This window comes from Leptonychotes weddellii, chromosome 12 (assembly GCF_054177405.1).
Source record: "Leptonychotes weddellii isolate Sample4059 chromosome 12, ASM5417740v2, whole genome shotgun sequence".
Lineage (NCBI taxonomy): Eukaryota > Metazoa > Chordata > Mammalia > Carnivora > Phocidae > Leptonychotes > Leptonychotes weddellii.
In genome coordinates, this window is record NC_138380.1 from 86,832,630 (window position 1) to 86,860,362 (window position 27,733).

A 27,733-nucleotide genomic window follows, 5' to 3' on the forward strand; every position below is an offset into this window, starting at 1 on the left:
GAAAAAAAAATCAAGCATTCCAATTCCAGAGTACATCGTGTAGCTCGGAGCTTGCCAGAGAAGGCAGCTGTGCATTTCTGATAGCCTCAAAGCATCGTCCCCACCTCCGTGGCTGGCTCCGCCTCCTCAAGGGTCCGTGTCAGAGGAACCTGGGCTTCAGGTAATCTGTCGTAACCATGAGCAAGAAGATGCCGTCCCAAGATTCGGGAGAGACACAGCTATGTATCAGCTGTGATGTGAGTGTGGCCAAATCTGGGGGAAAATCAGATTGACATTTTTGGTCCCAAATCCACTACGTTTCTTTTTTTGTTTGGGTCATTGTTGTTGCTATGTTCTCTCCCCAGGAAGCCTATTCTGAATTTGATATAATGTTTCTATTATAAAAGCCCGAAGACAGGGACTTCTGTTACTGTGTTTATAACTCAATTGACAAAATGACCTCCGTAAGAAGGGCTAAGACCCAAAGGAACATGGCTCCAGGTGCTGGAGAAGCTGGAGGCTCTGCTCATCCTAAAACAAGGGTGTAAGAGTACAAAGTACAAAGACCAGTGCACTCCAAATTGTCATAGGTGGTGCCCTCTGCTCGGTGGAATTATTTAAAACATTTGTTTCTTTTAGCTTTACCTTCCACTGTGTCAATTTGCTCCTCCCTTTAGAGGAATGAAGAAGAGAACCTCTTGATCCTGCTCTAGCAGTCAGTTGAAGTTTTCGGCTACCCACATACCCTTGACCTTCTATTTACTTACAAGTATTCTGTAAAAGCTTTAAGTCGGTGACAAAATGATTTTACTAGTATTGTAAGCTATCTTCCTGCGTTGTTTTTTTATATGGATTTTCCATTCATGTGACTCTTTCAGTAAGAACTTTCACTAAAGATGTGTAAAACAGATTTCGAAAATACCTTACAGGGGCGCCTGGGTGGCTCAGTCGTTAAGTGTCTGCCTTCACTCAGGTCATGATCCCAGGGTCCTGGGATTGAGCCCCGCATCGGGCTCCCTGCTCGGCGGGAAGCCTGCTTCTCCCTCTCCCGCTCCCCCTGCTTGTGTTCCCTCTCTCGCCACGTCTCTTATCAAGTAAATAAATAAAATCTTTAAAAAAAAAATACCTTACAATCATAAGGTTCAAATTCTGGATGACAATGTTTTGTTGAAATACCCTTACAAAGAGAACTTTTTAGTAATAAGAATGACAGGTTAGCCATTATTTCTCAGCTACCTTAAGAATAAATAATATTGATTTTGCCAGCTGATCAGCTTACTAATTACAAATTTCTTTTGATTTCAATGAATGGGCCAATTTGTAGTAGTTGTTTATAACATAAAAAAAGGACCCATAAATGTTTTATATTCTTTAATAATACCACATATCCTAGGTAAGAGCATCAGGTGTTTGGGGAACAGGCAAGAAGATGTTTAAAATAATTAGTTTTTTTTTAAAAAAGATTTATTTTTAGAGACAGCAAGAAAGAGAGTGCTAGAGCACACGAGCAAGTGGGGGTAAGGGTGGAGGAAAAGAATCTCAAGCAGACTTTGTGCTGAACATGGAGCCCAATGTGGGCTGATCTCACGACCCGTGACATCATGACCTGAGCTGAAACCAAGAGTTGGACGCTTAACTGACTGAGCCACCCAAGTGCCCCTAAAATAACTAGGTGTTTTTAAAAAATCCATTAGTCTCAAAAATAATCCTGAAAAAACTTTTAGTGGCCTTTCACACTGAGTGAAATATGATGTCACGACTTACACCCGGCGTTTCTATTTTACATACACAAACCCAACAAGGGAACCAACGCTCTGTTTTGATGACATCTTCATATTTTCAGCTCTAACCTGGAGACACCAAGAATGCAAACATAGCACGAGTAAAAAAGTCATGAAGTAATCGATCAGTGATGGTGGGGAGATCAAAATGGGATGTTATAGTGAACACATGGTTCTCCAGAAGTTGTTCATGGATCTAGACGAGGACTCACTGCGAAAACAGATATTCTGAAACATCTGCAGCATGACTCAGAGCAAGCAAGAAGGGTGGGGTGCCAGCCTCTCTGTTTTCTCTTGGGGTTAATGGTGTGTACCTTAGAATGAACCACGGCACTGCAGGAATAACATAATGTGGCTGAGTACTACCAGAGAACCACAAATAGTGAGCGAGAGAGCTACTGACGGCCACCGGTCACCACCGAACACGTGATCAGAGTAAGCCCTCCACCTGCCCCATGCCTAGTTTTACACGGTCTAAGAAATTATTATGTCGATTCTAAAGGCAAAGAGATGTAACCAGTATTTTAATTATGATTTGCCTAAAACTTATTCCTTGCAGAGGATATTACATCCCTGTCAGTGTGCAAAGGTCTTGAAGGAGAAATGTTATGTTATAATTGTTATAATTGCTTGACTAAGGGCCAGAGTAAATAGCACATTTGCTTGCTTTTTTTTTTTTTTAAATACAAAGCAGATAACATCTTAAGAGGTAGGGAAAACCAAATCTGATGTAGGTGTGGAGGTCTCCATATAATTAACAATGTGGCAAAAGAACAGGAATGGGATTTAGATGACTCTAGAAAGTAATGTGTGTTCCTTGGTTCCCTTGGGGGAAAATGGGACAGAGTGCATAGATATAAATTCTCTTATCAGCAGTCAAGAGCCAATAATGTTCTGTAAATTTAAAACTGAGTTCACACTTGAACTTTATAAAATGTTACACATTCCACTTCCATAGGGGCCACACACAGACTGTGAGCTGCATCCAAAGTTGGGAGTCAGGGAGTTTGGGGTAATACGCATATATCATTGCAGTGTCTACACTGAGCGTGGGATCCATCCAGGTGACTGCAGAAGCATTACGGCACATGCCTTGTCCACATACCATGCTAAAGTCTGTCGGTGAGTGATTTTATCCTCACAAAAGAGTCTTACTAGGAAGGCACGATACACACACCAGGGAACAGTGGCCACACAGAACCCATTAGTCTGATGTGGGTGACGGTACTCAGCCATCACATTATGATGTTTCCCAATAACTGATCACCCAGCCTTGGATCCTGGACATATCTGAATTGAGTATTTGGAAGAGTCATAATTAAACGGTTAAATAACAGAAAAAAGACAGAGATGTTATGTTTGCATCACCGCAAGGGAGGGAAAACGATGACAAAACTGGTCAGGTCGTTAACCGGAAGCCTGACCTGCAAGGGTGATCAGATACAGCAAAGCCTGAATATTTCTTATCTAAAATAATCAGATGTTAACATGAGAAATTTTATTTTTTTAAGATTTCATTTATTTGACAGAGAGAGAGAGAGACAGTGAGAGAAGGAACACAAGCAGGGGGAGCGGGAGAGGGAGAAGCAGGCTTCCCGCGGAGCAGGGAGCCCGATGTGGGGCTCGATCCCAGGACCCCGGGATCATGACCTGAGCCGAAGGCAGTCGCTTAACCGACTGGGACACCCAGGCGCCCAGCATGAGAAATTTTAGTCTGCTAGGGAACATTCCAAATGGTGAAATGAACTGAACTGTAGCTATGTGCCTAAAATAAATTAGTGGAAGTCCTTTGTATGTGACATTTTAGAAACTGGCAAATACACAAGGAAACCGATTCACTTGGAGATGTGGGATGGCTCCTGACATCTTTACATGTGCCCCGTCAACTTTCAGAGACCTGTTTAAGGACCACAAAAGGAGACAAAACACCAAGTGTTTAAAAGCATTTGTCAGTATTTATGTAAACATAACTAAGCAGTTGACTCTGGTTCTATTTGTGAACACAATGAATGGAGGTGACATGAAACGGTCCTTATGTAGTTGGTGCCTCGGCAAGAAGTCTCTTCCCTAAACGGGAAAGCCCACTGGAGGCATCATTAGTGACAGCCGACACACCACGTGCCCGGCCCCGCTCCTCTGCTCACCTCTGCTCATCCTTCTCTTCACTGTTTCCTCTGTGGCACTTTCTGATCCAGCCCACTCCCCGCACCACGCCCTCCGAGGAAAGGGCGAGGATTAGCTTCACGGTCCCACAGAAAAACGCAGGCACAGATGACTCAAGGAACTTCCTAAAAGCACACAGCTGCTAAGGAGGAGAGCTGGGATTTGGACCTCATTCATCTGACTCCGAGGTACGGGCCCTGTCACTGTGATAAAACTCGACAAATAAAGCGCTGACATCAACCCACTGTTAGTAAGCTGTATGTGTCAAAGTCTGAGCAGAGTGCCTGGAAGAAGAAAGTCCCAAATTACTTTGCTAGTGGTAACTACGACACTTAAAGTAATGTCAGGTAAATTTAAAAATAGGTTTGCACTTGAAATTTATAAACTATGCACATTTCACTTCCCTGCAGGTTACATACAAAATGAGTGCTGCATTCAAAGTCCTCATCAGGGAGTTTCGGGGAGCGTGCACATATTTCTTCTGTAGGATACCAACTAACGGCACTGATGTATTTCAGAGTTCTCTTCCCTGTTTCCTCTGTGGCACTTTCTGATCCAGTCCAAGAGAAAAATGTCCTGCAATATCACCTCTGTTTGGTTTATGTTGCTAAGTTACTGGATATTTTGCCTTGACTTACCCAGAAAACAGTGTTGTCTTTAAAGAGATAAGCTACATTCTGGAACGTTTTTGTATATGTGACCTAAATGTGCTGAGGGTATTTCTGTAAAATAAATTTTGTTTTTTTTCTTTCTCTTTCATATACAATTTGTAGAGAATCATGTGATTCCGTACCGATTAGAAATAAAGATTCCAAACATATGCAGAAACATATCTATTTAGAGGCCTTGCGAGCTACCCAGTGTTTGCCGGTGCGCACACACACATGCACATTGGTATGACTGTGTAGAAAGGAAGGACATCCACACTTGGAAAGAGAAGATAATATCGAACGAAGCAGATTAATAACCACGACTCTGCTAATTTATACAGGAAAGGATGTGAGGGACAGAATAACCCAGGCCCTGTGTTTTAATACACTCAAGCTACCCGTTTTCAATTTTCTTTAAAAAAAAAAATTCTGAGAGAAATTTTCATTTATTGCTAGAAGATTCTGAATTTTAAAAAAGAAAAAGAATAGGTAAAACAGAATTGTAAGTAACAGAAGACAAACTGAAGCATATATTCAAAATGATGGTTTCTTTCCTCTTGCCCCTGAAAGCCTTAACACAAAAACATACAAAGTCCATTTTGGAAAGAAGCATATGCATTTGTATCCTCTACGAGTTTTCCACTATCACATATAATTAATGGAATGGGAGTGACAGGTCTCTCTTTCACTCACATAGCTCTTCCTGCTTTTGAACCGTAACACAAATCCTCCATATTCCTTGCTACTTCTTCCTAACAGTGTTGGAAGCTGCCCGAACCGTTTGCTCTGCTTCAGTGGTTGGTACTAGGGAGATCTTTAGGCTGAGACATTGAGGGAGTAAGTAAAGAGCCAGCATTTTAACTCTGGGCTCACCTTCACATGGCTCCCAGTTTGAAGAATCTGGCACAGACCTCACCTGCTCCAAGTGACTGAAACATCCAGCGAGATGTGTATACCCATGTTACCATGGAATAAAGCAACACTTGAGAAAGCTAGGATGAAATAAGATTCTTCTGGGAAGAAAGCCTATCGGCTTTGTTTTTTTTTTTCTTTTTTCCACCTCCTTTCCCATCTGCAAGACAGGATATGAGGGAATCAGAGAAACGGAGCCACGGATCAGATATTCTATCTATGGATAGAAAACAGCAAGGTAGGAAAAAGTGTAAGCCCTAGCTTGAGTCATTCCTTCTTGCACACATTTGCTTGCTAATAAGCACTAGCCATGATCACCACATACCCTGGAGGACTAGAGAACCATCCACATTTGTCTGGATTCTCTCATCTGTGAAAAGAGACCACGGAGCCCGAGCCCGCAAAGACCGCTTCCAACTCCAGCATCTTGCTGTCACCTTAAGGGTGGTGCGGCTTTGTCTTTTGTATGAATTTATGTGTGCATATATGTACGTAAATCCCAGACCTCTATGTGGAAATTAGATACAGAAGTTCCACACTTTGGTTCTTTTCCCATTCTAGTTACGGCAATCCTTTTAAAAGATCATGGGACTCCTGGGTGGCTCAGTTGGTTAAGCGTCTGCCTTTGGCTCAGGTCATGATCCCAGGGTCCTGGGATCGAGCCCTGCATCAGGCTCCCTGCTCAGCGCAGAGCCTGCCTTTCCCTCTCCTTCTACTGCTCCCCCTGCTTGTGCTCTCTTGCTCTATCAAATAAATAAATAAAATCTTTTTAAAAAAACACAACTATCACCTTACTATATTTTAGGCAGTGGAGGTTTTGCTGAGGCAGGAAATTTAGCGATTCTTAGAAACACCTAAAAGAGAATAATAAATCCATGATATTAGCAGACTAAGAAGAGTATAATTATAGTCGACAAGACCTATGTCTGTTATTTTTTTTTTAATTTTATTTATTTATTCATGAGAAAGAGAGAGAGAGAGGCAGAGGCGAAGCAGACTTCCCACGGAGCAAGGAGCCCTTTTTTCTGATATTCCAGATCAAAAACCCAAACCAAAACGACAACTGTTCTTTTGGTTAATGAGGCAATGGAGCCTTCCCACTGTAGATCTGGAACACCATATATTAGGAATTAACATCTCAGGAGCTTTTATCATGATTTTGCCTGTTTCTTCAGGCATGTATTTGCTTTACTGTACATTTTCCATACTGATGACTTTCTCTAATAAACAGAATACTTTTTTTTTTTAAAGACTTTATTTGGGGCGCCTGTGTGGCTCAGTTGGTTAAGCGTCTGCCTTTGGCTCAGGTCCTGGGATCAAGCCCGCAGCAGGCTCCCTGGTTGGCGGAAACCCTGCTTCTCCCTCCCCCTCTGCCTGCCACTCCCCCTGCTTGTGCTCTCTCTGTCAAATAAATACATAAAATCTTAAAAAAAAAAAAAAAAGACTGTATTTGAGAGAGTGAGCAAGAGAGAGAGAGAGTGAGAGCACGAGTAGGGGGAGAAGCAGACCCCCCTTGAGCAGGGAGCCCGATGCGGGGCTCAATCCTAGGATCCTGGGATCATGACCTGAGCCGAAGGCAGATGCTTAACCGACTGAGCCACCCAGGTGCCCCTAAATGGAATACTTTTTAATAATTTTCTCACAAGTTCCATTTCTCCCCTCGTATTGTGTTCCTAATTGAACTTGAAAGCATTTTAGGGTACAACATTCTTTTCCATCCTCAATTTTTTTTTCTTCCCCGCACCTTCACCATTTACTCTGAAATTGCAGAGTTGTACTCAATCTGATGTGGCCAGGCGCTGTAGTAGGTGCCACGCACCCTCCCCTCTGGCCATCCCAGCAGCAGCTCAGGATCACCTAAGATCACCTAGTCAGCTACTGGGTGATAGAGCAGAGGCATCATCATGAATCTGTTGGATTATAAACCCCTGTGTCTCACCACCCTGCCTCCTGAGACTACCAACCTCAATCTCGATCGAGTTCTAGGACGTCAACTCTACATGAGTATATGAGTTATTTTCAAGTTGTAGGATGTCCGTGTGAATGTGAAAGCATGTATTTTTTCTTGCTGTATCATTTTTCAAGCTTAAGAATTACACACATCAGGTGCCTGGCTGGCTCAGTTGGTGCAACATGGGACTCTTAATCTCGGGTTGAATTCGGGCCCCATATTGGATGTAGAGACTGCTTAAAAATAAAATATTAAAAATTAGCTTATGCTGCAGTGTATTTCAGCCAGCCTCGGGGGCAGCCAGAGAACGTGACCCTCAGGTGCAGAGAGGCTTGCTCTGCTAGGTGCCCTGTCCCTTGTAAATCAACAGCACTGAGTACAGTGAGACGTTCAGCTCGAGCTTGGCCCCCAGCCCCACGGGGAGGAAAAGGTGATCTTATTTTCCTAATATCAATCCAAGAATCAAAGTTTTTGAGCTGCCCTTTTCTGTAACTCAGCAAACCAAACTTGACAGTGAAAAGAGACGTCTCTGTGAATTACAAGGTAATTTGTTACAGTGAGTTCTGAACGAAACTGCACCTAGAAATCTTGGTTTCAAATTTTGTTATAACTGAAACTGGTCTGGGGCAGGCTGATGGCACTCCTCGGCTGGTGTGTATTTGAGATTATGACCTGAGCACCCTAGTTCTACCTCCACCAACCTGTCAGGGCACATTTCACACAAAACATTTCCTTGTATTAAAAACAAAACAGTACACCAAAAGCCTGAAAATAATATTAATCATGGCAATGACTCATTTTCTACCAAATGCCACGATATTATGACCACAGTATTAATTCTTCAGGTACCAATTCTGTGTTTTGTTTTTGTTTTTTTTTAATACGGGCTATCATTCTCCAGTATCAGTCTGCATTATAGTGATTTGCAAATGTTACTTTATATTTCTGAAGATGAGACCCGCACCTGCTAGAAGGTAAAAATGTCTTTCTAAATAGAGGGAAAGTGTTAACTTGCAAAGAAAAAAAAGGGAAGTTAGAAAGGAATGCACAGGGTGACTTCTCCAAATGCTGATGGAGGCATTTTTAGCTCCGTATACAGGTGACGCATCTGCCCTGCATTTTAATCATGCAGTCACTGCTAGGAAACAGTGATGCTAGAAACAATGTGAAACTATTTGGAATAGTTACTTTTTTCATAATGCATAGGAGGGACACACTTGAGGAGCCCCTCTCCAGAGTTATAAAGGGAGGCAGCAGAGAGAGACATATAATACAGAGGATCCTCTTGTATTGGCAGAGGCTACATGACTCAACTTCAGCTGGTAGAAAAATTATTTCACTTACTCTGTTGTCTCCCAATGCCTTCCACCTTGCAAGAACTTGTCAGTGGAGAGAAGAGGGGACATACATTGGTCCCTGTCCCCTGCTTCTTCCAACACCTTCCAGAGACTTTCTTTGTCTCACCTCTGGTTTTATTCACAGACCTCTCCCCAGCCAGAGTGAACATGTTTACAGTATGATTCATGGTGCCATGGTCCCAAGCTATTCCTTGTTCCTTTTGCAACAGGAACCTTTTAATGAATACTCTCAAAAATGGGAAACTGGCTGTCTGGTTTTAATGGATTTCCAGCTCTGGCTTTGTACTTTTAATCTTAAAATAGAACCGATCTTCTTAAGGCTACAAATGCGTTAATAGTCACCCAGATACTTCTAGTGAGTAAATTACTCTTCGGGAATAGTAAATTAGAGGCTTTTGAAAGTGCATTAACTCTTCAGACTCACCCAGCACAGCTTTCTTGTACAGGTACCTTCCACCCAGCACATGAGTCACCAGGAAAGGTTACTCGTTCACTCCTCTCCTCCCCTGGGAGTCACTTAGTTAGAACATCTAAGTGTTTATACATGAAAACCCCAGAATGCAGCAAGAATCTCCAGGCAGACTAAGGAATTCCAGAATTACATTTCTGAGAAAGGAGAAGGGGAAATCCTCCCTCATCTGCTCTTCCCATTTATTAAGGATCAAGCCATCATCAAAAAAAGTCACCTTCTAGATAATGCAGGCTGACTTTTGTAAGCCTTGAGAATGCTTACTTAATGCTTCTGGATACGTATCTCTAAAACGTTGGCTATATGCCTTTCCAATGTTACTATGTTTGCTTTGTGGTATGGCGTGCAGCTGAACTTTTCCACGGTGGTGCGGGTTGGTTACGCTGACCGGGCAGCGCCAAGACACCCAGGTCTTTGGGGCTCCTATGTGTGTGATCGTTGCCATTACACAAATGACTTAGCCTGCTAGGTTGTGTCTACTTTCCACCATGTCCTTTATCCCCTGACCTTTCTCTTGTTGTACAACTTGACATGAGAATTTCTAAAACTCAACGAGAAAATCTATCTTTGTGTTGTTAAATAACCTTGACCTTGCTATACAATTGTTTCAATGCCTCTTCTTTAAAAAGTTTCTGTCAAGCTTTTTAAATCTGTTGTGGACATGTAAAGTGTTTCTGGTTTCTAATTAGGCTTGAATTGTACCTAAAGTAAGAGCAAATGGCACTGATTAAGAATTTGAAGGGCCTGGCGTGCCAAGTGGCTCAGTCGTTAAGCGTCTGCCTTCGGCTCAGGTCATGATCCCGGGGTCCTGGGTTCAAGTCCCGCGTCGGGTTCCCTGCTCAGTGGGGAGCCTGCTTCTCCCTCTCCTACCCCCCCGCTTGTGTTCCCTCTCTCACTGTCTCTCTCTCTGTCAAAAACATAAATAAAAATCTTTAAAAAAAAAAAGAGTTTGAAGGACCCAATAGGAAAAAAAAAGTGCATGAACACCCCCCACATTAAGAATCAGTAAAAAATCAGACTCCAAAAAAGCAGAGGGGCCCTTTCTGGATGTCTGGATGGTAATATATCCTCCTTAACAAAGCAATACAGGCTGCTCTGTAAAAAAAAAAAAAAAAAAAAAAAAAAAATCCAATTCTGGACTCATGAAACTGCAATGAACACTCCATTAAATTATTTTCCATGTGTGATGGCAAAGCTTGCATAATTGGCTTTCTGATGGGGAAGAACATGACACAATTATTATAAATTATAATTACTTCTGACAGTCAAACAGGGCCTGTGAATAATAGATATAACCTATTATTAAACATTCAGTCTGTATCTCTTGGTTTATATATAAACTTGCATGCATTTTTAAATTAAAATCTGAATATTAAGGACATAAAGAACTGTATCCTGGGGCGCCTGGGTGGCTCAGTTGGTTAAGCGACTGCCTTCAGCTCAGGTCATGATCCTGGAGTCCCAGGATCGAGTCCCGCATCAGGCTCCCTGCTCGGCAGGGAGTCTGCTTCTCCCTCTGACCTTCCTCCTTCTCATGCTCTCTGTCTCTCATTCTCCCTGTCTCAAATAAATAAATAAAATCTTAAAAAAAAAAAAAAAAAACTGTATCCTGTTGTACGTCAAAAACTGATGTTGACCTGGGCTTGGAAGTTTCTTTGGTCCATGAAAGACACGATGTTTTTTGTTGTTGTTGTTTTTGTTTTTTATTGAAGTAGAGTTGACAAACAATGCCACCTTAATTTCAACGATACAACATGGCGACTCAACGAGTCCATGGTTATGCTATGCTCACCACAAATGCAGCCACCATCCATCACCATAAAATGCTATTACAGTGTCATTGACTCTCTTCCCTATGCTGCACCTCTCATCTCTGTGACTTACTCATTGTACAACTGGAAGCCCGGACCTCCCACTCCCCTTCACCCATTTTGCCCATCCCCCCGCCTTCGCAACTTTCAGTTTGTTCTCTGTATTCATCGGTCTACAGCATATTTTAAAAAAATAATAAATCTCCTCTTATGTTCAGGCAAATAAGCCTTAAATACTTAATACAATTTTTCCTGCCTCTTGCTCATCACACATCATGAGACACTGCTGAAATAAGAATATTGAAAGGAATTACTTTCCCATCAGCAATGAAAAACAGTGGCAATCCGTTTTTCATATTAAGATTTTTATTCTCTGAGGTCTGCATGTGGAGGTGGAAAGCCAAGGAAAACGAGACAAATGTGTAGCACTAAGCAAATAATCCCAAGAACCGCTATACTAATTAAGCTTTATTGTTTAGTTTAAGAAGGGAACAAGTTAGAATTTACCATCCAGGACAAGAATCGCCTCCAAGCTTGAGGTGCACTGGTTTGCCTCATTGCTCCTTCTCTCTTATGAATAGCACATCTTCCTAGATCACTCCATCTACTTGCTTTGCTCCCCTCACGACACAGGTCTCAAACTGAAGTCACTACCTGCCCTCCATGCTCACGACATTCTTTTTGCTCGCCTGGCCGATGTTCTGTGTCCTCCAGTTGATTTCAAGACGGCCCCAGCTCAGAAGACTGAGCATAACAACCTGTGTGTGTGCCAATGGTAAGATACTTTGAGGGGATCTCATGGGAAGAGAGCTTTTTCCATCAGTATAGGTTTGGTATTCACTTTTCAAAAATCTACTTTTTGTTCATTTTATTTCCTCCCCCACACCTGGTCTTTTAATCTCAAATATTCAAATACTCAACCCCTCCACAATTGTACTGCTGTCCAGAGATTTCCATAATCACATCAGCACATGTGGTTCCATCTAAATGATGGACCAAAAGAAAATAATAGCTTGGACCTAATGATTTCACCAGGGAAGAGGTTTCGGACAAAATCAAGGACGAAACATGGGGGAGAGAAAAACTGCCAAGAGGCAGAACAGGATAGGAATGAGAGGAGGTGAATGCAGCCAGTTTTAATGAGGGCAGGCGTTCTTGCTTCCGGGCACCGATTTCTTAATTTCTCTTATTATTTGAAACCTGACCCCATCTGTTCTTTCCATTTGACCTTGGTGAGGAGAATGGAGAAGCAATGTGGTGTAGAGGAGTAAACACACTTTGGCAGCAAACAGCCCTGGCTCAGAGTTTAGCTCTGTGAGTTTGGAGAAATCACTTCACCTCTCTGATCCCCCAATAAAAGGAACCATGGTGTGTCTCCTGCAGGCTAATTTTGAGCACTAAAATGAGGAAATAATGGGTTCAAAGCACAGTGGCTGCCATGAAACAGGCATCCACAACATGGTAAGATGCATCTCATCTGAACAGCAAGGGCTCCATAAACTTCTCATGAAGAGCACATTTTCAAGCAGAGCACAGCATTACATTTTAAGTAGCTCTGCAAGGTGCCAAAAATCAGTGTCGGTTATTTCCAAAGAAATGAGAAAGAAAGAAGGCAGCTGGGAATCCCAACAACCACCGCCCCACCACCTCCATGTCAAATAATAATGTGAATGAACATTGTGAAAAAGAAACAGGCTGAAAATGGAGTTGCTTATGTTAAGACCCACCACACTTAATACCTAACCTCATTGCAGTTACCTACTTAATACCTAACCTCATTGCAGTTTCAGCCAATCAGTCTGGAATTTCCTGATCAGCACTAGTTAGGGATCCCCTGCCCTTCCCACTAAAGGAAGGTGACCTTGCCTGAAATAATCCTTTCTTTTCTTCCTTGTCTTGCCCCATTTCTGCCTGTAAGAGCTTCATTTTATACAACAACTCAGGGCTCCCATCTACTTGTTAGACGAGATGCAGCCCCGATTCATGAATCATTAAATAATGTCAATTAGATCTTTACATTTACTCCATTTACTCAGTTCAATTTTTGTTAACAATGTGCAGTAATACATGGCTGTTTGCCTGCATGTCAAATATAATCCAAATGGCACAAATATAATGGAAAGAAGCACAACATTATTATATTTAGAAACCCACGTCCACTTTTCCATGCAAATGAGCAGGGATAAAAGAAAGAGAAAACATAAGTTCATTCAAGTAGTAAGATATACATGATCGACAGTTAATTATTTGTGAATTATTTCCACGGCTCTGATCTGTTCGTTTCTTTCTTTTCTTAAATTCAATTTATTTAAACTACAAACAAAGGCAGAAACAGTTCATCCATTTCTCCCACTTGCCACCCCCGACCCCAGCCTCTGACAGCTATTAATCTGGTATTTTCTATCTTGAGCTTGTTTCATATATATAATATATAACATATTCTACACATATATATGTTATATATTTTATATATATTGTGTATATGTGGAATCTAATATATATTATCTAATCCCACTGCCCCTGCTTGTGTTCCCTCTCTCGTGTCTCTCTGTCAAATAAATAAATAAAATCTTTAAAAAAAAAAAAAAAGATTTATTTGAGAGAGAGAGAGCACAAGTGGGAGTGGGGGGGCGAGCAGAGGGAGAGGGAGAAGCAGGCTCCCTGCTGAGCAGGGAGCCCCATGCAGGGCTTGATCCCACAACCCTGGGATCATTACCCGAGCCGAAGGCAGATGTTTAACCAACTGAGCCACGCAGGCGCCCCAGTATTTCTATTTTTAATTTTTTGAGGAACCTCCATACAGGTTTCCATAGTGGCTTTACCAGTTTACATTCTCACCAATAATGCACAAGGGTTCCCTTTTCTCCACTCTTTGCCAACATCTGTTATTTCTTGTCTTTTTGATGACAGCCATTCTAACAGGTGTGAGGTGACATCTCATATTTGGGTGGAATTTGCATTCCCCTAAAGGTTAGTACTGTAAAGCATCTTTGCATGTACCTCTTGGCCATCTCTATGTCTTCTTCGGAAAAAAGTCTACTCAGACCTCTGCCCATATTTTAATTGGATTGTTTTGGGATTTGAATGCTTTGCTATTGAGTTGTCCAAGTCCTTTATGGATTTCGGATATTAGCCCCTTCAGATATATGATTTGCAAATATTTTCTCCCATTCAGTAAGTTGCCTTTTTACCTCATTGGTGGTTTCTTTTGCTGTGCAGAAGCTTTTTATTTTGAGTGTAGTCCCATTTGTTTATTTTTGCTTTAGTTGCGTTTGCTTTTGGTGTCAGATTCAAACAATCATCACCAAGACCAACATCTACAAGCTTACTGCCTATGTTTTCTTCTAGGAGTTTTATGGTTGCAGATCTTGCATTCAAGTCTTTAATCCATTTTGAGTTAGTTCTTGTGTATGTTGTAAGATAAGGTTCCAGTTTCATTCTTTGGCATGTGGCTGTTCACATTTCCAAACACCATTTATTCAAGTCTGTTCTTTCCTCACTATACTCTTGGCTTCTTTGTCATAAATTAATTGACCATATAAATGTGAGTTTATTTCTCTCTATTCTGCTTCACTGACTGATGTGTCTGTTTTTTTAATGCCACTACCATATTGTTTTAATTATTCTAGCTTTGTAATATAGTTTAAAATCAGGGAGCGTGATACCTCGAGCTTTGTTCTTTATCAAGATTGCATTTGCTATTTAGAGTTTTTAATGATTCCATACAAATTATAGGAATCTGTGCTATATTTCTGTGAAAACTTCCATTAGAATTTTGATAGGAAAAGCATTTAATCTGTAGACTGCTTTGGGTAGTATGGATATTTTAAGAATATTAACTTTTTCAATCCAGGAGCACAAAATATCTATCCATTTGTTTCTTCAATTTTCTTCATTAATGTCTTATAATTTTCAATATACAAGTCTTTTACAATTGCATTCTTTTTGATGCAATTATCAATTGTTTTCTTAAATTCTCTGGTAGTTCATTATTAATGTATAGAAACATAACAGATTTTTGCGTATTGATTTTTTTTTTGATACTTCTTTAAGATTTTATTTATTCATTTGAGAGATAATGAGATAGAGAGAGCATGAGAGGGGGGAGGGTCAGAGGGAGAAGCAGACTCCCTGCCGAGCAGAGAGCCCGATGCGGGACTCGATCCTGGGACTCCAGGATCATGACCTGAGCTGAAGGCAGTCGCTTAACCAACTGAGTCACCCAGGCGCCCACGTATGGATTTTTTATCCTGCAACTTTACCAGATTTATTAGTTCCAACGTTTTTTTGATGGAGTCTTAACAATTTTCTACATATAATACTGTGTCATCTGCAAATAGTGACAGTTTTACATCTTCCTTTCTAATTTGGATGCCTTTTATATCTTGTTCTTGCCTAACTGCTCTGGCTAGGACTCTCAATACTATGTTGAGTAAAAGCAGTGAGTGGGCATCCTCGGCTTGTTCCTGTTCTTAGAGGAAAAGCTCTCAGTTTTTCATCGTTAGGTATGAAGTCAGCTGTGAGCTTGTCATGTATGGCCTTTATTATGAGGTACTTTCCCTTTATGTTTTGTTGAGAGTTTTATCATGAATGGATGTTGAAATTTTGTCAAATGTTTCTTCTGCATCTGCTGAGATGATATGATTTTTATCTTTCATTTTGTTAATGTGGTGTATCACACTGGCTGATTTATGGAAGTTGAACCATCCTTGCATCCTTGGAATAAATCCCCACTTGATTTGTTTCATCCCTTTAATGTACTGTTAAATTTGGTTTGCCAGTATTTTGTTGAGGATTTTTGCACGTACGTTCACGAAGATTGGCCTTTACATTTCTTTTCTTGAGGCATCCTTGTCTGGTTTTGATGTCAGGGTAAGGTTGGCCTCATAAATAAGTTTGGAGGAATTCCCTCTTCTATTTTTTTTTTTTTTTAAGATTTTATTTATTTGACAGAGAGAGAGAGAGAGCACAAGCAGGGGAAGCAGCAGAGGGAGAGGGAGAAGCAGACTTCCCGCTGAGCAGAGACCCCAACATGGGGCTCGATCCCAGGACCCTGGGATCATGACCTGAGCCAAGGCAGACGCTTAACTGACTGAGCCACCCAGGCGCCCCTCTTCTATTTTTTTTTTTTAAGAGTTTGAGAAGGATTGGTATTATTTCTTTCAATATTTGGTAGATTTGCCAGTGAACTCAGAAATGAGGTTTCCTTCTCTACCAAGTCTTAGGAGCTGCTGGGGCTGTGACTTAGTTCTAGAACAGTCCCTCCTCACCTTCTCCCTCATTCCACCTTTAGCTTCCAGCCTTGGGGCTCTCTTGTTCCTAAAGGCTGGATTTATTACTCTTCACTTATCTCTCCAGCATTGAGTTCCTCCCCTGGTTCACTGGGGTCTTTTAATTCCTCCTCCAGCATCCTAAATTCCCCTAAATTATAGTTTAAAGTTCCATCACTCTGGGCAATTAGATCCCTGCTCCCCCATTACAGCCTACAATGAAAAGTGACAAGAAACACTTGATCCTTTGAGGAACACTTAGTCCAAACCACTCATCTCCAAAAACCATACCCTTAGTGATTCTGGTGTTTGCAATACTTCAATAGACTCATTTCTTGAATGCCATATAAATTATGCCAATCGAGTTATAATAAATTGCGTAGTAGGTTAAGGAGATTAGATCATAGTTGGTCTACCTTTTTCAGTCTCTTGGCTAAGTTCCAGTTGTCTTGGTTCCAAAAATTTGCATACGGAAAATGAAGTTTCACACAGAGATATGTTTATATTTATATGGTGATTTATCTCTCTGCCATCCTTTGAGACCCTTCTTCGTGGCAGGGAAAAGCTTGCCTCACAAACACCAAATCTGGCCTATGAAGTACTAGTTTAATCAGAGAAGAGAAATTTATGCAGTACAAGAGCTGCAATAAAAGGGAGAGCTGTGTTATAAAAGCATATTCATTGTTGTCTCCTTTTCCTCTGTGGTTTAAAATTTGCATCGACATGGGAGAATTGTACTGATAAAGACACAACCCAGGGTTATGGATATTGGAGCTAATTGGAAACAGCTGAGAACAGTGGGAGGAAAAGCTATCCACATTTGGACAATTGCTTTCCTTGCCGTGGGTGGGCCAGCTTATAAAGGCCCCGTGCCTTCCCAGGCCTGGGACCTGGAAGCTGAATTGCAACACATATCTTACATAAAAGGCAGAATCCCCCTCCACACAAGAGACCTAATGTCCATTACTAAGTGGCCTATTAAATATAATGAACAAAATCCATTGGATTCATTTTAAATGGTTCACAGTGAAACAGGCTGTTTTTCAACACAAATGTTGCTGGTGGAAATGTGGTCAGGGGCAGCATGCCCTGGGTGGTTTGGCTGTGGTTTGCACCACCTTGCTTAAACAGCACAAGGAATAATTCCCAACACACAGTTTACCTTCTTTAGGGTCACTTTTTTTTAAGATTTATTCATTTATTTGAGAGAGAGAGAGAGAGAGAGAGAAAGAGATAGAGAATGGGGCAGGGGGAGGAGAGGGAGGGAGAGAATCTCAAGCAGACTCTGTGCTGAGTGCGGAGCCTGATGCGGGGCTTCATCTAATGACTATGAGATCGTGACCTGAGCTGAAACTGAGAGTCAGACGCTTAACCAACAGTGCAACCCAGGTGCCCCAAGAGTCGCTTTAAGACTGCTATGTGGCAGAGGATAAAATACAGTAGATTTGACCATGTCCATATAACAATTGAAAATAAAAATAATTTACTGAGCTCCCATTCTATGCTAACCAAAACATGCACATAATTTTTAAGGATCACATGATTGCTCAATGGATAATGGGTAGGATTGGGATTTAGCCCAGGTCTCTTGGGCTCCAAAGCCTGGGTTCCTTCTCCAGGCCATGCAGCATCCAGAGTTCCAAAAACCTACTCACCTACTTTTCAGAGGGAACTGCAGATAATCATCTAAACTATGGTGTCTATCCTACAGCTGGCCTCCTGCCCCCAACCACCTATGGCTCCCAAAACACAAGGTGAAAAGTTATACAATGTTTTCCTAAAATGGAGGTTAAATATCGAGAAGCGCACTGTGGCCATACTTATGCAGGGATATTTATTAGAGCTTGGGTTCTGGAAATAGCTATTCCAAATACAAAGATAAATGGAAAAGATACTAAGAAAAGATCAATTTTGGAAGTTTTTTTGTGCCTCAGTATACTTTCCTTACAGAATATGGGACTTTGAAAATCAGCATTACATTGTACAATTCAAAAATTTACCATGAGATTGCATTAACTTCACTTCTTGAACTACAGCACATGGAAATAACCGAGAAAAATAATTGTGTGTAAAATTACTGATGCACTCTTGAAAACAGAAACATCACACAACCACACAAATTGGCCCAATAAAAGGATGGTAGAACAAACTAGAACACATTAATGAAATAAAATCATTATGACTCTCAATGAGAATTCCATGATTAAAAATGCATAAAATTGTGCACTTGAAAAGTCAGGAAAACTTAATGCGACAGAAATAAATTCGAATTAAGTTGTTCCTCTGGGAGCACTGGCTGGCTCAGTCAGTACAGCATGTGACTCCTGTTGTAAGTTTGAGCCCCACGTTGGGTGTAGAGATTACTTTAAAAAATCTTAAAAAAAAAATTAAATTGTTCTTTGGGGGGGTAGAGGGATTCTCTGCAAGTCTTTCTCACTCGCCTGTGTGTGAGTTCCTCAGATAGCTAACATAGATTAGCCTGTAATTCCCTGAAGCCGCCAGCAGAGAATTCAACACATGCCCTCAGCCCCTCTCTGCTCCCCCGAGGCCCAGCAGTGCCTGGAACTGAGAGCTGGCTTTCTGTTTCTCCACTCAACTTTCACCCAGAACCAGCTGGCTCTCTGGGTCAAGAGCACATCCAGCGTCCCCTTGGCATATCTCTGTGAGAACACTGTTTTCTCATAATGATGATGTAATGGATGAAAAGTCGTACAAAACTCTTGATTATTCATGCATTCATGCAAATACTTAACAAAGATTTGTGGAACACTTACTATAGGTAGAAGTAGTTTCATACTGTCAAAATACAGTGAGTATGCAGTAATACAAAATATAAGAATAAATTCATTTAGTGAAAGGTTAAGTGGTTACCAGCAGGCTTGGAGAAGAAAGAGATGAGTAGATGGAGTGCAGGGGATTTTTAGGGCAGCAAAACTATCCTACATGATCCTGTGATGGTGGACATAGGTCATTATACATTTGTCAAAAGCCATAGACTATCCAACACCAAGAGTGAGCCCTAATGTAACCTTGGACTTTAGTTAATAATAATGTATCAATATTGGTTCATCAATTGTAACCAATACACCTCATTGATGCAGGACCTTGATGCAGGACCTGCTTTCCCTCCACAAAGCTGAAGGTTTGTGGAGGAAGAGCAGGTATCCAGGAACCCTCCGTTCTCAATTCTTCTATAAACCTAAAACTGCTCCAAACACTTAAGAAGCGTCCCACCCTGACGCTACCAGGGAGGACGACCACTGCCTAGCACAGATCATGTTCATGGGGTCATGAACAACAAACTTGCTTCCTAGTCCTTGCGTCCTCTGGAAATCTTAGTTGCGTGATCTGCATCTGGAAGACTTGTCCCCCAGATTTTCACAGGTGACATTTAATCCTTTGTTCATTTCTGTGTTTCGTGTTAGTGCTCATGTGACTCCCATGTCCACACACAAATCTAAAACCTCAGGACACAGCACCAAGCCCAACAGAAAAAAGAAGGGTTAAAATTCTGATACTTCCTGATTTATTTCAGCCTTACCATCACTGAAAACCTCATTCTTTCTTTTTTCATCTTTTTTTTTTTTTTTTGCTAGAGTCCTCCAAACACATATTCTTTAGACTACTAAAATCAACATTTGCCCAGTCTAATTCTTAACTGACATATTGTTTCACACACACTATATAAGCAACTCCTGATTTGGTTAATAGCAAAACTACCACTTGCTTTTATGCAACTCTGATCAACTATTTTATTTTTATTTATTTATTTATTTTTAAGATTTTATTTACTTGAGAGTGAGTGAAAGTAAGAAAGATCACAGAGGGAGATGGAGAAGCAGACTCACCACCCGAGCAGAGAGCCTGATGGGGGGCTCAGTCCCAGGACCCTGAGATCATGATTTGAGCTGAAGGCAGACGCTCAACCTACTGAGCCCCACCCAGGTGCCCCTGATCAACTGTTTTAAAAGAATTCATTTCTTTAGTGAAATGAACTTTAGTGCTCCAACGTCACTGATCTTTGCGCATTCTTCACCAGGTAGTGCTGCCCACAAAACAGAGGTTCCATGACTGTCGTAAGGCAAGAGTGCATCTCCCCCTGGCTTCCTGGAATATGCCCCATACCACACGGCTACTGACCTGGCAGAATTTAGGGTGCAGACCACAAGAACTTCAAACATTCCAGCTCCACCCTTATTGTACGCGAGAAAATCAAGCCCCTGAGATGTTACATTAAATAACTTGACCCAAACACCGAAGAAAGCTGGTGAAACCGCATTTTGCACAAAAGTGTCAGTTCAAAGTGAAGTCCTAATAAAATACTTAAGGATAACCACACCCACCATAAACATCCTTTCTCTCGAACTCCAGTTTACCCGAACCAAAAATCTTCCATTTTTTACAGTGTTTGCAGAAGAGTAGGTAAGTTTTACTGAACAGTGTTACCAAGAAATCCAAGCTGCAGAACTTAACATAAATAAAATGGCTTCTTCGAAATCCTGAGTCCGTTAACTTATGAGATGCTTGTACAAGTCAGTCCACTGTGCGGAGTGTTGCTTCACCTCCGGGTGCTCTTTGCATGGACTCTTAACTCTCCACCCCCTCAGCCACTCCCCAAGTCACAAGCTCCAGTGGGCTGTAGTCACTTTAAAACGTGCCCTAAATCACATAGTACACTCCACATACACTCTGACCAGCACGTGGCATTGGCCAGATGATTACCTCCTGAATTCAGGACACTGTACTTTTATTACCGTACTCCAACATCGACGTCACACTGTTTTTGGCTCATACTGAACTCGTAGCCAACTAAAACACCCAGATCTTTTTCACACTTATGCAATAGGTGTTTTCTTCATTCCGTCAGTCATTCAGCAAATATTGCCTTCAAGAAAATTATTTCCACACCAAAAGCCGACAATTTTCCGTAAGATGATTGGGCAACAAACAGATTAATGAAACACGAGAACTTTTGACCTACAAGTGAACCTGAAATTAAATTTTTCCACGTTAACCTAAAAGTTAGCTATATTATTTATCAGTTTGTTGTCAAAGGCAAAGCAACCACACCGAATTCCAGTGATATGTGAAATGAGAACTGCAAGAGAAAAATGAGGTAAAATTCCATCATGTTTCACGTCATGTTCAAATGAGTTTGTTTAGACGGGCACAAAGTATATTTCTGAGAGGCAGATCCTGACTAGCTATCGTCAGTTTGAAAATCAGTGGAAATAAAATCTTTAGGTCAAAAAGATTATTCACAGAAATTATATAAGTAGCACTGTCAGCTGCTTGACTATGACACATCAGACAAGATCCTTAATTTCCCAGGTATTAACTACACATAAACTCAGGATGACTATTTTACTTAAATATTGAAAATACTCATGAGTTTTCCATAAAACTCTTAAACTACCGACATTGCTATAGAATTACAAGATGCCTTCATCTATCTGGTTTCCCATGTTCTGTGAATCATTTGCTCTAAGCCAAGGATATAACTCACCTTTTGTATTCTCTTTTTAATTGATAAATAAGAATCACTTAATTATTAAGAGCAAACTCAAGCTCAGAGCTGGAGTAACCCAGTGGATCAGCCAACCCAATGCTTTATGATACAAATGGGGATACTGAGGCTCACAGAAGTTGCCCTTCCTTCCTTCAGGTATGTTGAGCTCCATGCTAAGCATGTGAATGCCTAAAGCTCAAGTGGGTGGAAATGTAATTAGGAAGAGAAAACACAGGTGAACAGAAAAGTAAATCATTCAGTGGGATGCCTGGGTGGCTCAGTCAGTTAAGCATCGACTCCTGGTTTCGACTCAGGTCATGATCTCAGGGTTGTGAGATGGAGCCCCATGTTGGGCTCGCACTCAGCGAGGAGTCTGCTTGAGATTCTCTCCCTCTCCCTCCCCCCACCCCCTGCCTCTTCCTCCATGTGCTTGTGTGTGCTTTCTCTCTAAAATAAATAAATGAATAAAATCTTTAAAAAAAAAGAGTAAATCATTCAAACTTAAAGGAGCTCAAGACAAAGTTCAATGTAGACAACATGGATCCTCGTGTGTGTGTGTGTGTGTGTGTGTGTGTCAGGGGGATTGTTCAGGGAAGCAGATAAGGTAAGAGGATGACCACGTGTGGATCAGTTCAAGGACAGACCCATTTGTCATGCATTTATGAGGAAAATAATCATGTATACTATTACCCATATCACATGTTATCTACAACTACACTAAACAGTTCCTAAATAATGCCTGTGGGCTGAACGAGTTAATGCACACGTGTCAATGTGTATCCCGATTCTAGATATGTTCCATTTTGAACTTCAGATAAAAGGAGCTACCACAAAGAGTTACAAAGTTAGTAACACAATCAGAGTGGCATTTTAGAACGGTCCTAGCTGCACATTCCCACCTGGAGAGCTTTCAAAAGATACCCGTAAGGCCCCATTCCAGACCAATTACAGCAGAATCTCAGGGGTTGGGGCTCGCGTTAAGATTTCTCATGGCTCCCCAGGCGATCCCAATGTGCAGTCAATGTTGCAAACCCCTGTTCTAGAGATGGTTCCTGCAGCAATGTAGAGAAGCTCTAAGACAGAGCAGGGGAGACGAGGAGGACACAATTTTAGCCATTCTTATGGAGGATGGTGAGGGCTGACCCAAGACCGTTATCATGGGGGAACTGGGGACCTCCAGGGTGGCTCCAGTGCGTGACTCAGGTGCATAAATGAACAGGGGTGAACTTCCCCACTGTATTGCAGGAGGGAGGAGGTGCATCTGCACAAGCTGGACTCGAAGTGGTTACAGGGCCTGCCGGTATATCCTCCAAGGGACTCTATAACAATGGTGCAGACGGGAGGCCTGGGCTGGTGGGGACGGTTCTCCATCTGTGGGTCAGAGGCAGCCTTCAAACGTGAGCATGGAGAAGAGCATTTAGAACAAGAAGGAGGGATGGGGCGCCTGGGTGGCTCAGTCGTTAAGCGTCTGCCTTCGGCTCAGGTCATGATCCCAGGGTCCTGGGATCGAGCCCCGCGTCGGGCTCCCTGCTCCACAGGAAGCCTGCTTCTCCCTCTCCCGCTCCCCCTGCTTGTGTTCCCTCTCTCGCTGTGTCTCTGTCAAATAAATAAATTAATTAATTAATTAAAAAAAAAAAAGAACAAGAAGGAGGGGAAAGGCCTAGGATGGGGGCAGGGGATCCTGCCATGAACATAAAAGCAGTAACGAATGCCACGAGGAACCACAAGGATTCACAGCTTCATGAGGAATGTGAATCCAGACGCAGACACGGAGTATCAGACCTGAATGCCTAGGTTTGAGCTACAGGCTGGGTCACTGATGCATTCTTTTTTTTTTTTTTTAAAGATTTTATTTATTTATTTATTTGAGAGAGAGAGAATGAGAGAGAGCACATGAGAGGGGGGAGGGTCAGAGGGAGAAGCAGACCCCCTGCTGAGCAGGGAGCCCGATGCGGGACTCGATCCAGGGAATCCAGGATCATGACCTGAGCCGAAGGCAGTCGCTTAACCAACTGAGCCACCCAGGCGCCTGGCACTGATGCATTCTTAAGAACCATTTGGCCCTGGGGTATCTGAGGAACACAGCTTAGGTGGCCCAAGGGAGTGAAATGGAAATGCCAGCTGGAAGCAGGACGGAATAGACCTTCCAGAAAGGGGGAGGGTAGGGAATCCAAGACAGAGAGTGAAGAACAGGCAGCCACAAGACAGTGTTTTCCTCCTCCAGACTTGACAGAAGTTTCTGACATGTACCGTACTCAGCGACTGTGAATCCAAATGGAGAACATTCCACTGAGAGGCAGGGAGGGCACCTGTCTTCTTGCAAGTTGGGGAGAAGGAAAACTCTTCCTCAGAGATGGAAGAAATCATCACTGTCCCTCGGGGATTGGGTTTGTCTGCTCCAAACAAACAAAACTAGTTCACTGTAAAGTGGATCAGTTAAGAGCTCAAAAAAGAAAAAAAAAAAAAAAGACTGTGAGCTCATATGAATCACCTCGAAGGAATGGCCAGGAATCATATGTCCTCCTAGGAAATGCGCAACCCCTCTGAGGTTACCTGGGACACGGGAGGCTGGGTTGGGGAGAGGAGAGGGCAGGCCTGCCCCCAACGAGGGAGGTAGGAATTCTAGGGTCCGTCAACCTTCGTATTTTAATTGTAACCTTTGTTTTTCGGCGCTGGGAAACCAGGAAATAATTACATAATCCACATTTCGCCCAGGTCTACCGGGGACGGGGACAGGCTCAGGATGGCTTCTCAGAGCTCCTGGCTCCAGGCCTCCCAACAGGCAGCTGCAGCCTGTCTTTTGTCCCTTCGACCCAGGTGGACAGCGTTGTTTCTAAATGGAAAGGAGTGTAAATGGAGCTCTCTAGTGAAACGTGTTGTCCCGGAATCGCTCTGGGAACCTCCTGGGAATGGAAAGCATGCATGGGAGGGAGGCAGCTCCAATGACTATCAAAAGTGGAACATTTCAGGGAAGGCCAAAAGACACCCAACTTGCAGGTCTTGAAAAGTTGCCACAGGCAAGCGGAATGCCATGGAATACACACATTTGCAGACCAGGCCCCATCCTTTGGAGCTGAGAACACACTTGGTTCTTGCCAATGGTGACTTCGGCTCTGTGGCTGGCCTCATTTCTAGAGGCATGTCCTTTCTACCCAGTGGCCAAGGACGTTCCCCGGCCCCAAGGATTAGATCCTGCAGGAGTCAGGCTGTGAAGTCTTATTTACTCAAACACGAAGTTATGACACTGAAGCATGTCGGGGAACCGCAGGGATTTTCCTTAAATAAGCAAAACACACATTAAACTGGTAATAATTAAAATAGTCTGCCCTGAAGAATGTGCAATGGGTTGCATTTTCTCCCTGACCTAAGAAAGGCAAATATCTTCTAAGAATTACAAAGCTACAATAACAGTTTTCTCATCAAAAGCGTATCCCCAAAATGTTTGAAGGGCACCATTTTCAGACATGGCGGGAGGGGCACCTTCCAACGCGGGGAAGCCGAGTTTTCTCTGTTCGTTTCCTTTCCTCACAACTTCACTATCTTCAGGACCGCTGGGGAGCTGACCTGCTTGGCTGAAGCGGGAACAAGAAGTCAAGGAGACTCAAGAGCTGTGCAAGCTCTCACCTGCTGTTTTTCCAGAACAGCCACCTTTGTTAGTCGCTTTATAATGTGGCAGCTGGGGGCGCCTGGGTGGCTCAGTTGGTTGAGCGACTGCCTTCGGCTCAGGTCATGATCCTGGAGTCCCGGGATCGAGTCCCGCATCGGGCTCCCTGCTCGGCAGGGAGTCTGCTTCTCCCTCTGACCCTCCTCCCTCTCATGCTCTCTGTCTCTCATTCTCTCTCTCGCAAATAAATAAATAAAATCTTTAAAAAAAAAAATAATAATAATGTGGCAGCTGGCCCCCCCCGCAACCCCTCTGGGAGCCTCTCCTCACGCACAGCCCTGCCCAGCATTTGCTCCTTGGACACTTACTTCAACTTTCCTTGCGAAAGCTGGGCCAGCACAGCACAGCTGCAAATGCAGGGGGAGGCCAGGAGCCCTTCTCTGCCTGCCCGCACCTCTCCTCATCCCTCCGCGATCCACACACCTGAGCTTGTGACAAGCTCCCTGAGGCTTCTGGGGAGAGCAGCATGTAACTGGCTTTTATGACAACGCGGCCAGCATGGGGCAGGATTACTCTCATTGTTATTATTATTACTAATATAATTACAATCACTGATAATTACAATTGTTAGTAAGAACTGATGGATTGATTACTGAAAGAAAAGTCTGATTTTTTAAGATTTTTATTTATTTTTGCGAGAGAGAGAGCGCGAGGGCGCGCAAGTGAGCACGAGCAGGGGGAGGGGCAGAGGGAGAAGCAGGCTCCCTACTGCATAGAGAGCCCGATGCGGGACTCCATCCCAGGACCCTGGGATCATGGCCCGAGCCGAAGGCAGACCGCTTAATGGACTGAGCCACCCAGGGGCCCTAAAAAGTCAGTCTGATTTTTGAAGAATAGCAAGGGTTCAGAAGTGGAGGACTCGGGCAAGGACATCAAAGACCAAGATGCGCAGTCAGGGCTGAGGACCGATCACTTCCTGAGAAATCATCTCGCCATACATATTTAATTAACGAATAAATCGTGCACGAGGAAGGAATTTTGTGTCGGTCTCCTTTGCAAGGCTTGGAACTGACTGTGCCTTGTCCTAACTGCGCAGGCGCTGGCTCAGGGCCCCTGCACGAGAGTCCTCCAAGACACCCCAGAGAGGGGGACTGTCATCGTATTTTACAGAAGAGGAAGCTAAGTCCCGTGGAGAATAAGGTACTTGACTAAACTCACGCAGCTAAAGAAGGTGCCCCAGAGCTAGGATCCAGGTTCTTTCACTTCAAGCCGGTGCATTTCGTGTCAATCACGCTGCCGGTCAGTGCTGGGCTCTGTGGGAGCAAGAACTTGGGTTTGACAAACTAAGCAGTGGCCAGTGCGGCTAGAGCTAAGTGAGCCAGGGGACGGTGGGATAACATACACCGGAGAGCAGGTGAGGCCAGACCACCTAAGAGCAGCTCTTGAAAAGTTCCTCTTAATGCTGGACAAGCAGACTGCAGAGGTTCACGACCCTCACCTGACCAAAAAAGGGCTAAAACCCGATCTTTGCTTAGAAGGCTCCGAGAGTCACACCTGCCACACAGGTCATTTCTCTGGTGACCAGACACACATATGCGAAGACCTATGACCCTGGCAGCAACTGGTGTCTGCAAAAAAAAAAAACTTAAGAGGGGCTCTCCTGGGGGTCAGGATCTGTCCCATCTGTCACACTGCTAAACTGAGTTAGTTCCAGTAAGTTCGTCCCTTAATCAGGGAAGAGCACACACTTCAGACTAGGATTGCCAAAATGAAGAGGATGCCCTGCCCACCCGCCAGGAGCTCAGATCCTAGAGGTGACACAGACACACGGACACGCCTGAAGGTGCAACAGTGGAGGAAGGAATGGGGAGCAGGCCCTGCCGAAGGCCCTGCCCGAAGCCAGCACACTTGATCTCTTTAGGTCTTGTTTTGTTCTAAGAAGTAAGATTTCACCAAGTAGAGATACTGGAATCACATTCTAGATGGAGGGCAGAGCACAGACCCAGGCAGAGGGCTACGAAAATGCAAGGCCTGGCCAAGGTCAGTGAGCAAGAAGACCCAGGGAGGGCTGGCAGGAGAGAACAGAGAAGATCCTGGAATTCGTGCCACCGGTCCAGGGAGCTGTCGGAGATTTCCAACCAAGGAGCGCCTCGATCATATTTGGGCTTAGAAGAGGACAGCCGAGCTGTGAATTGTGCAGGACTGTTGAATCTCAGATCTGTACCTCTGAGACAAATAATGCAAGATATGTTAAGAAAAAAAAAAAGAAGAAGAAG

The 27,733-nt window shown here is 43.0% G+C and overlaps 1 protein-coding gene and 1 long non-coding RNA gene across 2 annotated transcripts in view; both read right to left on the reverse strand.

The window, feature by feature from the left end:
* The window catches only part of EGFR (epidermal growth factor receptor), a 186,595-nt gene that overhangs the window by 132,887 nt on the left and 25,975 nt on the right, over window positions 1-27,733 (reverse strand). The window lies entirely within an intron of this gene.
* On the reverse strand, window positions 289-14,915 carry LOC145716618 (uncharacterized). The gene is made up of 3 exons (XR_014139429.1): window positions 12,844-14,915; window positions 3,944-12,813; window positions 289-3,899 (listed from the first exon to the last, which is right to left on the reverse strand). It is a non-coding gene; the product is annotated as an uncharacterized LOC145716618 (long non-coding RNA).